Below are 15,067 nucleotides of genomic sequence, written 5' to 3'. Positions count from 1 at the left end.
CTGCTATGGTCTGCAAAGCAAAGGAAGATCCAGCCTGCCACTCCAGCTCCCACTTGTCATTCTCTCTTTCATCCTCTTCCACTGGAGGAAAACCAACCATAATGTTCTTCATCAGTTTTAAGGGTCGTTCTCCACCCCATGTTTAGACTTAGGTGTTTATTCTTTCAGTCACAGGGGTGACTATATTTTGCATTTCCCTGAATTTCTTTCCAGAATGTACCTCCAGATCTGTCTTCCTGAATTTCATCACAGAAACCACAAACAAAACAAAACAAAAAATGCAACAAACTTACAATTCAACATCCAATTTTTTTTCCGGATTTAACTCATGGATACTTGAATTGTCCTTTGTTCTCCTTTGCTGACATGCTCAGTCATGTCTCTGTATTATCTAACGTTCTCTTTAAGCCCCTTGCTTCACACATCCTCTCTCGAAATTTAATCTGAAATGTTTATATAACTGAACCTGGATCCAAGGATCCATCCAAGACCCAGACAACTGCACTCTTTGTTTCCTAAGAGAGGTATACTTTTCCCTGAAGACATCCTTTTGACCCTGGCCCATGAACTTTATGACCATTATCTATGACCTTTATTGACAATCATCACCCATAAGCATTGCCTTGATAATTCCCTTTGACTTTTACTTACCCAGGACCAATGCCCCATAACTCCTACTGTGATCTTCACCCACGACTATTACTATGACTATCACCAATAACCATTGCCTATGACCATCACCTGTGACTATCATCCATGATGATTACCTATGACTATCTTCTATGATCATTCTCATGACCATTCCCCATGACCATTGCTCATGACCGTCACCCATGACATTCACCCATGACCTTCATTATAACCTTCTCCCACAAGCATCACCATGACCATCACCAGCAATCATTATGTATGACCATCACTCATGACCTTCACTATGACCTCCTGTAACTATCACCATAACCACTGGCCATGATTGCAGAAGTATACGTTGTGGAATTGAACTTCCTCCATTTGAAGTTTAGAGAGCATAGTCTATGATAACAGGATAGATCTAGGGCCTAGGATAACATCATTTTTAGAAAGAAAACTGATACAAACACTATATTGGAAGAGGTAGACAGACCCTAAATATGGTATGGGAAGTGAGCAGGACTATTTACATAGCAACTCCCTCTCTTCTTGCCCTGGAGGCCCTTGCGTGCTCACCTGAAGCCTGATGCGAAGGCTATGCCAACCCCTGACCAGATGGCTCTGCCCAGATGTGCATTCACCCCACCTGGAGCAATAGTAACAGGAGACAAATACCTACCTTGTTCATTATAATAACTGACAATGATCAGGATGAATATTTTAAAATAAAAAAGTCCCTTGTTTAAAAATAGGGACTCAGTTTTTATCCACTCAATACTATAGCAATTTGAAGATGATAATCTTGGTTTTCAGATTTCAACAATCCTCTCATTTAAGCTGTGTTCTGTATTTACTGTCCTTCTAATGTCCTGGTTCCTGTTTTCTCAAATCTTCTCATTTTTCCTGGTGTGTCTAAGTTTTAACACTTTTCCACCCACAACAGCAAGTGGATAAAATGAAGCGGCACAGTCATGTGGAGTTCTTTTACTTTCACTTACACTATTGATTATTGTTTATTTTCTCCTTGTAGTCTGATCACTTCCTGAGGAGGAAATCTGGCCTTTAGACTGGAAACACAAGACAGGGAATTGATGAGTCTCTCTAAATGCAAGTCCACCTGTTCATTATCCCCACTCCTCTCAAAAATATACTAATAAGATACAAACGGTGAAATAGTTCTAACATCATAGCATATACAATGTGTGTATAAATATATGCATGTGTATATCCACGTGTGCATCTATACACATGCATGTACATAATGGATAAATTTTGTTTTGTGTCGAGGTGGGTCCTTGATGTTAAAACTTTATCTTCCTACATAGGACAAGTCATATAAGACATAGACAAGTCATATAAGAGATTTCATATAAGTAATGCTATTTTTGTGGAATTTTCCCTACCATAATGCAATATATTAACATGCAAATATTAAAGTTACAAGCTTTAAATTTTAACCAGCAGCCAGTCTACTGACTGAGGTATGTTTCTCATTTCCACGGGGCCTCCATACAAGCAGCAGCCGTTTTAATAGACATCACGCATTAAAAAGGGGAGGACTGTTACGTCGCACTTCAGCCAGAGCCACGGGGCACAATATGTTCTGTGGGTCAAAAGCGCAGGTCCTGAAGGAGCCAGCCAACTACAGCGTCCTGTTATTAATCCGGAAATTGCATTTTTAGAACTGATATTGTCGACTACCTAAGTCTATATTGTTTCCCCGGTGGAATTTCTTTCCCCTGAAAATCAAACAAACTTCCTTTGTTCCCTTCGAGGTGGGCAGCCAAGCCCCGAATGAGCTCCGACTTTAGTCAGCATGTCCTCTTGACTCTGACAGAGACACGGGACTCTGGTGTCGTCTCCCCCAAGTGATGACCTGCACAGATGGCCTCTCTAGGAAGGCCAGGCAGCAAGGATACTGAGCCTCCAGAAGACAGATTGTCAGGCCAAAGGGTGACAGAGAAAGTGTGGGGTGCTTGCAGACTGCTATTTCAAGTCCTTCCCTCCCCTCAAGACTGAAGGACAACCCTGAACAACAGGACAAGGTTAGAACAACTTCCACAGGATATGCAACCACATGTGTTGTTACTTCAGTTTCATTTATTTTCTAAAAGAAGATAATGTATGCCTGGCGATGGGTATCCTTTGAATGCTCTCCAACCTCTAAGCCCACCAGGGTTTTTTCTGGGATCCTGTGCAATCCTACAAAGACATCATGAGGTCCCAAGAGGCCATCTATTTCTGAGCATCTCCACCATCCTGGCCTCTCCCCTCAGCTGGCTGTGTATGGAGTTCTTGTGGGGCAGACCATAAAGAAGGATCTCATTCTTGAGAGAACCACAGGTTAACTCACCTGGGCTCCAGGAACAAGGCTCCTGGTCCCAGTTCTACCAGTTGTCATCTAAGTCATCTTAAACCAGTTTTCCCACTTACCTGGGGATGACCTCTCACCCTGCTCACTTCCCAGGTCATCAGCGAGGCTCATGCATGTGTGTGTGCACATGTTTGTGCTAATGTGGCATACTCTACCATTGTATAGTATCACCTCTTCACTGATGTGCCCTTTCTTCCCATCGACCCCTCCCTGACCCCGACATCTGCCTGTGAGTTAAGGGTGGCATAGTAGGGACTAGTCCAGGCAATGATTTTGGGTCTCAGCTTCAGAAAACACAACCAAGCTAATGGAACTGGCTGAGCAGAGAATCATCTTGCCCAGGAGGGAATGGGGTGGGATGGAACTTCACACCTCCCACCCAGTGGTGCTCCAGCAGCCTGTACCTGTTGGATAGGATAAAGCCGTGGTCGGCAAACTGTGGCTCGCAAGACACATGAGGCTCTTTGGCCCCTTGAGTGTGGCTCTTCCACAAAATACCACGGCCTGGGCTAGTCTATTTTGAAGAAGTGGCGTTAGAAGAAGTTTAAGTTTAAAAAATTTGGCTCTCAAAAGAAATTTCAATAGTTGTACTGTTGATATTTGGCTCTGTTGACTAATGAGTTTGCCGACTACTGGGATAGAAGAACAGTACTCCTGTGGGAAGATTGGTTAGGAATGAGTGAGAAAGGCCCAGACATCCTACAGCCACTTTACAAGCCATTCCAGTAAAAGAGTGGGTATTTAGAGGCCTTTGGCCTGACATAGCCATTCATAATTGTGTGAATGCATCTCAATTAATACTTCCTTAAACACTTCTCATTTATTTACAGCATAGTCATTAATCCATTTGGTTTGCCCCAGCAGTCTCCAGCATAGCAGATAATACGGACAATTAATACAATGTAACACATTTCTAGGATTCCTCCAGGCTTGTACTTATGGCAGCTCTACTGCAATAAAAATATTTTCCTGTCATTATTTAAATAACTAGAGGCCCAGTGCATGAAAATTCGTGCACTGGAGGAGGGGTCCCTCAGCCCGGCCTGCCCCCCTCACAACAGGGAGCCCTCAGGGGATGTCCTACTGACGACTTAGGGGAGTGGGCCTAAGCCACGTCTGGCCTCCCTCTGCAGAAGGAGACTGGGCTGATCAGGGGAAGGCACCACCACCATTACCCCATTGCTGCTGCCAATGCCGACCGCTGCGGCTGGCGGCCCTCCTCGGCCCTCACAGCTGCCGTGGCTGCCCACCCTCCTTGGCCCTCACAGCCGCTACAGCTTTGTCCAGAAGGACATCCAGAAGGATGTCTGGAAGATGTCCAGTCTATCTGGTCTAATTAGCATATTACCCTTTTATTAGTATAGATGAGAACTGATATTTAAAGCACATAAAATATTTAATGTTAGGAATTTATTTGCTATCCAAGACCTTCAAGCTCTGCAAAAAGATGATGTTTAAATTTCCTCCAGCTGGAGACTCAAAAAGTTTATTCAGGTTCCAGACATCATAATGGAAAATGTGTTTAAAAGAGTCATGCAGACGTTAACACTCTGATTTGTTAAAACATCAATCTTCCCTAATCCTTCCAATCTTCCTAAAGTTACTTGCTTTTGCAACAGCCCTGCCACTTGGACTCTCCAAAACTTTCTGCTGGATGTCTAGGAAGCTGGTGACTAGCATGCTTTGCAGTGATGTCACAGCCAGTGAACACCTCCCACTGGCTTCCTGGGGCCTGAGCCTTCTATGCTCTGGAATAATGAGAAGGCAGCTCAAGGACCTCTGGGCACCTGGGCCACATACCCCCAATTCATTCAGCACACTGACTTCGTGTGAGGACACAGTGATGACCAGGTGGGATGTTGTTCCTCAGGAGCACCTGAGGGAGGCTGGAAGACTGGAGAAGCCAGCAGGTCCTTAAATCGATGCAGAAATGTAACTGTCAAAGGCACAGCCACTACAAATCAAGCTACACATGTTAAACATAAAGTTAAATGAAAATGAATAGGGTGAAACATAAGGGTTTTTAGATTGACTTCCTCTACTAAAAGAATATCCTAGACTTAGGTCAAAAATAAAATTTACTTATATGTGTTTTATAAGAAATTAAATGATAATATTAAGATGGAAAAAGTATGTGAAGCAAATTAAAATAAGGGAAAGTAGAAAGGCCAGTATTAATATTTAAAAAGTGAAAATTAAGGTAAAAACATAAAATGGGAAAAGATGGATATTTCATAATGATAAAAGGTATAATGCTTAAGAAATTTGAGCCATAGATGTTTATTCCTTTTAAGAACAGAGCAAAAACTGTTATAAGTACAAGAAGAAATGGACAGATCCAAAATAATTAGGGAAACCATTAACATAATTTTAGAAACTAACAGGTAATAAAGTATACAAAAAAAGAAGAAGATTTGAATATACAACTGACAAGCTTAACCTTGTAGATTGATAAAAAATAAATTTTTTAACAGAACATAAAAATTGTTTTCAAACACCCATGGGACATTTACAAAATAGAACATTTATTAGGCCACAAATAATTTCCACAGCTTATGACCATGGTACTAACTAACTTAATCAAATATAATATACACACATTAACTCTTGTTAAAATACAGACACACACTTTATATTAGCAGCCCAGAGCTAACACTGTTTGGGGTGGTGACATAGTAGATGCATTGCCTTTAAAGTCAGATACATGTATCATTATTGCCATTACTATGGTCCTAGTCAATGCAATAAGACAAGAATAAAATAGGAGATATTGAGTGTGAACTATTAATCATAAGTGGTATCTATTCTATAAAAGGCATCAATTGTTTCAGTAATAAACATGTAACAATAGGCAGTAGCAATTATTTTCTTGATGTTTATTAATAATCATTTTTAAATACACTTCAATTTTAATGATATGCAAATTCAGTAAAATATCTTATGTATGAATAAAAATTTGCATTTTCCAAAGAAAATATTATCTTGTTTGCACTCTATTTTAAATTTTTAATACAAATAATTTCAAGTGGTCACTAAACGACAGAACAGAGTATCCCAAGTTCTCCATATTTACTTAAAATCACTATGCTGTTCTTCTGTATTCCATAGTACAGGAGTGCATAGTACATAGAGCAAGCCAAAGTAACCTTCTTATAGAAGGTAAATGTAGCTACATATACATTATCATGTAAGTCTTCAGTGATTGTTTAGGACCCAGCTTTCCTGAGAGGAAGATTTGATGACTGGCATGTGGAATCCTCATTGAGTGAGTTCTATTATTGTTCTAAACCCTCCACAGAAGGAGCAGCATAGCTTTTTTCAAAGGTGGAGGGGACAAATCTCAACCGATAACAATAATTTTGTGTTAGAATAGTTTAAATTAATGTATTTTCTTAAAAAAAATTACTCTCTTAAAACATTCAGATTGACTATCCACTCTAATCATATAAATTGGTCAGTTTTTTTTCCTATTAAAAAATATTTTTAAGGAAGGATATTTGTCTAATGAAAGTTACAGGAAAAGCACTGAAGGATTTGGTGCACGAGGGAGACCCCAGCATTTGAACCATGGCAGGTTACTGCCACCAGCAGTGCAGGAGCAGCTGATAGCCAGATACTGACCATTTGGGCAAGGATGCCAGACAGTCACCAAAAGACAAGGGAAGGACACAGCAAAGTGCCTGCTGCCTAACTGGTTTGTCAGTTGAACAATTCACAAAATGCCTAGTTAACAGCCTCTGAGAAAACTCAGAGCCCTAATGGCATCTTGGGTAAAGTTCACCTGGAGTAACAGCTCTGCCTCATGGAGGGCAGAAGGTAAATCATTGCTCCTCTGAGTCCTACTGCCCACTCATGTACGTGGAGGGTTGGCCTGACAGCACAGCCAGCTGCATCATCTCATTAGCAAGGAGAAGTCATGGCAGTTACACATCAGAACCCTAAATGCAACTCAAGACACATCCACACCAAGTCAACTATAAGTTCACATTTGGGAGATTAAGGAGAGAAAAAAAGTATTATATGGTACCAACCTACACTCCCTGATTAGGTGAAATGAGTAAATAATGCACAATGCTAGTAACATCCACTTTTGACCATGGCCAGACATTGATTACTCCATCAAGATGACTTACAATAGAAGGGGTTGGTTTTGCTAATTACTACATATTTATAATAGTAACAGTTTGATATAAAACAGTGTGATAAGTTCAAATGAGTATGACAGGGAATAGAGGGCCTGGCAGACATGCAATGGATTCTGCACTTGGTTGCAGTGCAGCTGCCAGTGTCAGCAGAGGCTACCTGTGGCAGGTGTGGTATCACCTGTGGCAGGTGTGGTTTCCACCCAGCTCTCCATTTTATTAAAAATCCTACCACTATTGTTAGCTTCCGCTCTTTCATTCCCTCTTTATTTTTATGAGATAACTAGAGGTCCGGTGCCACAAAATTCGTGCACGGGAGCAGGAGGGTACCCTCAGCCCAACCTGCACCCTCTCCAATCTGGGACCCCTCCCAGGGATCGGGCCTAAAACGGCAGTCGGACATCCCTCTCACAATCCTGGACCGCTGGCTCCTAACCGCTCACCTGCCTGCCTGCCTGAATGCCCCTAACTGCCCCCGCCACCAGCCTGATCACCCTAATGACTCTGCCTGCTGGCCTGATCGCCCCTCACTGCCTCTGCCTGCCGGCCTGATCACCCCCAACTGCCCCCCTCACTGGTCTGGTCACCCCTAACTGCCCCCCCCATTGACCTGGTCACCCCTAATTGCCGGCCCCACTGGCCTGGTTGCCCCTAACTACCCCCCTCTGCTGGCCTGGTTGCCCCTAACTGGCCCCCCTGCCATCCTGGTTGCCCCTAACTTTCCCCACCCTGCCAGCCTGGTCACCCCCAACTGCCCCCCCTGCCGGCCTGGTCACCCCACACAGCCTGCTGTTCAGTCATTTGGTCATCCCTCACTAACCCCCCTGCTGGCCTGGTCACCCCACACAGCATGCTGCTCAGTCATGTGGTTGTCCCTCACTAACCCCCCACCCCCGGCCCCCGCCGGCCTAGTCGCCCCAGGCAGCCTGTTCGGTCATCCGTTTGGTTGTTTCGGTTGTGATGGTCACTTAGGCTTTTTATATATAGATAAGAACAAAAGCGTGATTACTTGTCCAAATGGCGTCATCAGCTCTGCTGTAAAAACATTTCTCATTGACAAGATCTTGACCTGATCACATTTATACCAAGGACAACTGGATTTTCATCTGTCAGTCACAACAGAAAAGTTCAAATTTTGTTATGTTATATATTTTGAGATTTTAATCTCTAATGATCAAAATTCAGATTATCTGTAGTTGAGTATATGGAAATTTAGTTTCCCATGCTTTTTTTCCTCAAACAATATGATGTAAGAAGATTTGTAAATATATTTCCCTGCCTACATTGTGAAATTATTACTATCTTAATGAAAATAAACCAAAATTCATAAATTAAATCTAATATTTTCCACTTTTCCCTTCTATTTTCTAAATTGAGATATTTCTATATTTGTTTCACCACTTTAAAACACTAATTAGAGAACATCTCATTCTCTTTCTTTTTCCACAATATTTCTATCATATTAATTTTATATAATATTTTAAAGTACTGGTATAAAGCAAACTTTAACATGTTATGATATCTCAAGTTTTAAGTTTAAATTGCATAAGTTAATTTTTAATTGCTATTAAGGTACTGAACAAAACACATTAGGAAATAAACAAAATTACATATAGGTTATGTTTAATAAACTCAAACAGGATCTGAACTCTCTAAGTCACCTAACAATTTAAAGGTAACACAGATTTTAGTTTTTCCTAAAATATGTTTGGGTTAGTTTGTCCTTTTTAATAGCAGCACAGATGTTTTCCTATCTATCTCACATCTATATGAAGTATGTACTGTAACCTGAATAGTTACCCCAATGTTAGCAATGAAGGTGTCTCTGGAACTTGGTGGGTGACATACCAGTGGAATCTGCTCTAGGACATCAGCCTGGTCCCTTCTTAAGTGAACACTGTCACCAGCTTTGGGTTGTATCACTACTCCTTTTTCAACAACAAAAACTACCATCAGGGCCAAGAAATAAAAGTTTAGAGAAGTGCAATTGGAACACAGGGATGGAGGGGTGACTCCTCACACAGTGTCTGCCACGGGGGCACACAGGAGGCTGTGCCACATAGACATCTATACTGAATTGTCTGTCTCCCAGGAATCTACTCCAAGGGTTTGCTTACAATTAAGCCTAATATTCAATGTGCAGTTAAGATCACTTTTCCTAATTTCACCAATGATCATATTAAATACCTATTTAAAGCAGATTTCAGTTCATTTCAGATGCCACGAAGCTAACCTACCTTCAACTGAGTGAGGCAGCTGCACAGTAAAGTTGTCAAGTGGCACCTTATTAAACCGAGAATTCACAGACTCTTGGCTGAGGATCAGGTCTGATTATTTTGAACTAGAAAAATTTCATGAATATAGTTTTATTTTCTATAATGTGCTTATGTGGAACAAATGTTCTCTACGTAATTGTTGGAATTCAAATGAAACACCTACTTTAAAAGACCTGGTTCACTGTACGTGTCATCTCCTTTATTAAACATGAACTTCTTGGGGGAAATAGTTACATTTTGCTTTTCTCTACTTCCCAACAGTGTCTAATATATTATTGGTGTGGAGTGAATATTATATAAACAAGCAAAAGAATAAATGAATGAAGACATTGGTGAGCTTAGAAACTTTAAGATTAATCAAAATAAACATCATTTTCCCTCATTAAAATAGGCAATAGAATGAAAGATTTTGAAATACACTGTAACTGTTAATCACAAGGAAATCAAGAGCTTAGTCAGCATTTGGCATCGATTCAAAATGTGCGCTGCTTAATGTCTCTGACACGGTGGTTGCTTTATCTCCTAGTACTATTTCTTAATTCCAACTGAAGCTTTTGTTATTTTTTCTGATGGCACAAGTAAACATTTGATAAGTATTTGTTAAATGAGTGGCATCAACTTTTCTATCATAAGAAAAAATGAAATTGATGACTGTCTCTTTATAGCAAGTCTTAAAGTCAGGTGGATGGTGTCAGCCTCCAACTTTGTTCTTCTTCATCAGTAATGTGTTGGCTGTTCTGGATCTTTTGTTCCCATATAAACATTAGACTCAGTTTGTCAATATCCACAAACTAACTTGCTGGGATTTTGACTGTTAGGGGTTTCATTGAATCTATAGATCAAGTTGAGCAGAATTCACATCTTCACAAAATTGAATCTTCCTATCCACGAATATGGAATACTTCTTCCTTTATTTAGTTCTTTGATTTCATTCAGAATTTTGTTGTTTTTTTATATACATATTTGTACAGATTTTGTTAGGTTTATATCTAAATATTTTATGTTGGAGGATGCTAATGTAAATGATATTGTATTTTTTATTTCAAATCTCATTTGTTCGTTGCTGGTATGTATGATAGCAACTAACTTTTGTATATTAGCCTTGTATCCTACAACCTTGCTATAGTCATCTATTAGTCCCAGCAAGGTTATTTTGCTGATTCTTTCAGATTTCCTACAGACACAATCATGTCATCGGTCATCAAAGACAGTTTTATTTCCTCCTTCCCAATTTATATACATTTTTACTTCCTTTGTTCTTCTTTTTCAAGGTAATTTTAACTACTCAGAGTTCCTTGCAATTCCATATGAATTGCAGAATGATATTTTCCATTTGTGAAAACATAGGTCATTGGAATTTTTATAGAAATTGACTTGATTGCTTTGGGAAGTATTATCACCTTTACTATATTAAGTCCTTGAATTCATGAACATGGAATATCTTTTCATTTATTTAGGTCTTTTTAAATTCCCTTCAAGAATGTTTTATAGTTTTTGATATATGTCTGGTACCTTCTTAATTAAATGTATTACTGACTTATTATTTTTTGATATATTTTTATTGATTTCAGAGAGGAAGGGAGAGGGAGAGAGAGATAGAGATAGAAACATCAATGATGAGAAGGAACCACCGATTGGCTGCCTCCTGCATACACCCCACTAGGGATTGAGCCTGCAACCTGGGCATGTGCCCTTGACCAAAATCAAACCCAGCACCCTTCAGTCTACAGGCCATCACTCTATCCACTGAGCCAAATCATCTAGGGCTGTCTTATTATTTTCAATGTTACTATAAATAGATTTCTATATATAATTTTATATTAGACTAGAGGCCCGGTGCATGAAATTCATGCACAGGTAGGGTCCCTAGGCCTGGCCTGTGATCAGGGCCGATCTTCCCAGGCTGCCGGCCCCACCCCCTGCCACTGACAACGGTCACCCTCTGTGTGTGGGGCGACCGGCGGGGCAATCGCACTCACCTTGGCCTGGTACCACCCGGATCTGCCACCACCAACCTCTAGTTCCCTGTTCCCCATCAGGCGATCAGAGCCTGCAGGCCCAGGGGGAGGGACCAAGAGGTTGGCCATCAGGCGATCAGGGACTGCGTTCTGGGGGCAGCTCCTGCACTGAGTGTCTACCCCCTGATAATCAGTGTGCATCATAGCAACCAGTCGTTCCACTGTCTGGTCATTTGCCTATTACGCTTTTATATATATAGATTGTCCATTGACAATTAGTGGAAACACAACTGATTTTTGTAATTGATCTTGTATCCAGCAACTTCGATTCATTGCTTTTTTTGTGGATTCTTTTGGGGTTTCTATTTGCAAGATTATATAGCGTATGAGATATATAGTGCTGTAATAATAGACTAATAGAGATGGTTTTGTTTCTTTCTTTCCAATATGGGTGCCTTTTATTATTTTTCTCTTGTCTAATCACACTGGCGAGAACTTCACTGTACAACGCTGAAGAGAAGTGGTGAGAACAGACACCCTTAACCTATTCTTGCTCTTATCCTGTTCTAGCTTTTAGACTTTCACCATTGACTATGATATTAGCTGTATGTCTTTCACAAATACCTTTTATCTTGTTAAGAAAGTTTCCTTCTACTTCTAGTTTATTGAATGTTTTTGTCATGAAAAGGTATTGGATTTTGTCAAATGCTTTTTCTGCATCAGTTGAGATTATTATTTCCCCTTCACTATATTAATGTGATGTATGACATTGTTTGATATTTGTATTCTGAAACACCCTTGTATTCTTGAGATAAATCCCATTTAATACGCTGCTGGTTTGGGCTGCTGGTATTTTGTTGAGGGTTTTCACATCTATACGCATAAGCGATATGAAACTGTAGTTGTCTTTTTTCATCTCATGTATTTGTCTGATTTTGGTATCAGGTAATAGTTATTTCATAGAATGAGTTAGGTAGTGTTTCCTCCTCTGATATTTTTAGAAAAGTTTGAGAATAATTGGTGTTAATTCTTTTTTAAATGTTTGATGGAATTTAACAGTGAAGACATCTGGACTGAGCTTTTATTCACTGAGAGGTTTCTTATTATTGATTCAGTCTCTTTGTTAATGATCTACTAAGATGTACTTTTTATTATTGAGTCAGTTTTGGTACTAGAAACATGTGTTTCTAGGAATTTGTGCATTTTATTTAGGTTATCTGATTTGTTGGCATAACATTATATATAGTGTTCCCTTATAATTTTTTTTTTATTTCTGTAAAATCAGTAGTAATGTCCTTACCTTTATTCCTGATTTTAGTAAAGTTGTCTCTCTATTTTTTATTGGTTAGTCTAACTAAATGTTTGTCAATATTTTTATCTTTTCAAAAAACCAACTTTTGGTTTCACTGATTCTCTCAACTGTTTTTTCTACTCTCTATTTATCTCTTACTTAGTCTTTATTATTTCCTTCCATCAGATTTAAGTTTTATTTATTTATTTATTTGGTTTTGGTTTTTTAGTTTTGTTTTGTTTTGATTTGATTTTGCTCTTTTTTTTTCTTCTAATTCCTCAAGGTGGGAGGTTAGGCTGCTTATTTGAGATCTCCTTTTTTAATTGTTTTAACTTTTTTTAAATTTATTTTTAATATTTTTATTGTTTAAAGTTTTACATACGTCTTCTTTTTCCCCAATTGACCCCCCTCCCCCAGCCATCTCTTTTTAAAGTCAACATTTATAGCTATGAGTTTCTTTCTGAACACTGCTTTCGCTATGGCTCATAAGTCTTGGTAAGCTGTGTTTTCATTTTCATTTGTTTCGAAGTATTTTCTAAATCCCTTGTGATTTTTTTATTGACTCATTATTTAAAAGTGTGTTGTTTAAATTTCCACATAAGTGTGAATTTTCCAGATTTCCTTCAGCTATTGATTTTTCACTTTATTTCATTGTGGTTGGAGAAGATACTGTAGAATTTCAGTCTTTTTAAATTTATTAAGACTTGTTTTGTGGTCTCACTATGGTGCTACTATACCCAACACATGCAAAGTGGACAGTAAGGTGCATTGTGATGTATGACATTGTTTGATATTTGTATTCTGAAACACCCTTGTATTCTTGAGATAAATCCCATTTAATACGCTGAGATTAAAGAGCCTTCCTAGAGGAAAAGATGGTTATTCCTTATGATGATAAAACTGTCAATTCGCCAGAACATTATAACAATTCAAATTAGTATGCACTTATACCACAGCTTTAAATATATAAAGTAAACATAGAAACAATTAAAAGCATAAATAATCAAATTCACAAGTTTAGAAGGAAATTTTTAACACAACACTCTCAGGAATGCCAGAAAAGGCAGACAAAGGGGTGTATGGATATAGAAAACTGTGAAAATGTGATAAAAACCTGATATAATTGACATGTGGAGAAGAATTCATTCCACAGCTGTAGGATCATATGCTTCGCCAGCACATGGAGTGCAGGCACAAGGGGTCCTCACAGCTCATGCATAAGTTAGGTCACAACAAATTTCAAAGCCTTGAGATCACCCAAAGAATGTTGTCTGATCACAATGTGGTTGCACTGGAAAACAGTGACAATAAGACAACTAGAATATCCCCCTATGTTGGAGATTAAGATGCAGAATACTAAATAGCCAATGGGTCAAAGAAGAAATCATGACAAATACAGAAGTAGTTTGAACTGAATGTAACACTTTATACAGGGTGTTCAAAAGAAATGTATACACACTTTGGCTGCCATTATTAATTCCAATGGGTTAAATCTAAAAGAAAAAAATCAATTGAGCTATCAACCAACTGTTAAAGTTTGTATACGTTTTGGGGGGACAGCCTTTATATCAAAATCTACAGTATGTAGTTACTTTGTGCACAAGAGATATTTAAAACTTTGAACACATATATGAAGAAACAAGAAAAACTAAAAAATGATGTCATTCTTTTCAAAAAATATATATTTTTCTTGATTTCAGAGAGGAAGGAAGAGGGAGAGAGGGATAGAAACATCGATGAGAGAGAACCATTGATCAGCTGCCTCATGCATGCCCCCTACTGGGGATCAAGCCTGCAATCCAGGCATGTGCCCTGACGGGGAATCGAACCTGTTCTTTTGGGTCATAGGTTAAAGCTCAACCACTGAGCCACACCAGTTGGGCAGCATAATTGTTTTTTTCCCCAGGGCAACATTAAATGTGGGGGGAAATCTTGGGCTAGATTTAGATAAGCAACCTTAGTTTCCCCAACATTTCCATTTGGCCTCTAAGGAAAGCCCCAAGCTGTGTACTGACACCAGGACCTCCACAAGTTGATGATGAGTGAAGAACCTTTTGGGGATATGAGCCTATCTCAGGGACCCAAAAGCCTTCACTAATAACTTGAGAAAGATGGTTTTTAGAAAGCAACACAGATCTGAGTCTTAGTGATGCTTATCCTTAAATGGTGAACAGGCAAGTCATTCATTTACACACTCATCCACAAACCCTCATCAAGTTCCATGTGAGGACATAGATACCTGAGATCCAGGAGAAGTGAACACGCCCTCCTCCCCACCCCAAGGGGCTCTGTGCTCCTGAAGGTGAGACTGAAGCCCTCCCAGACATGATGTCCTCAGCGAAGGGAAAAGCAATGCTTTGGGGCCTAATCAGATTCTAGAGGAAGCATGCTTAGCC

The sequence above is a fragment of the Plecotus auritus genome, assembly GCF_963455305.1.
Source record: "Plecotus auritus genome assembly, chromosome: 7".
NCBI lineage: Eukaryota > Metazoa > Chordata > Mammalia > Chiroptera > Vespertilionidae > Plecotus > Plecotus auritus.
This window is presented reverse-complemented; position numbering follows the sequence as displayed.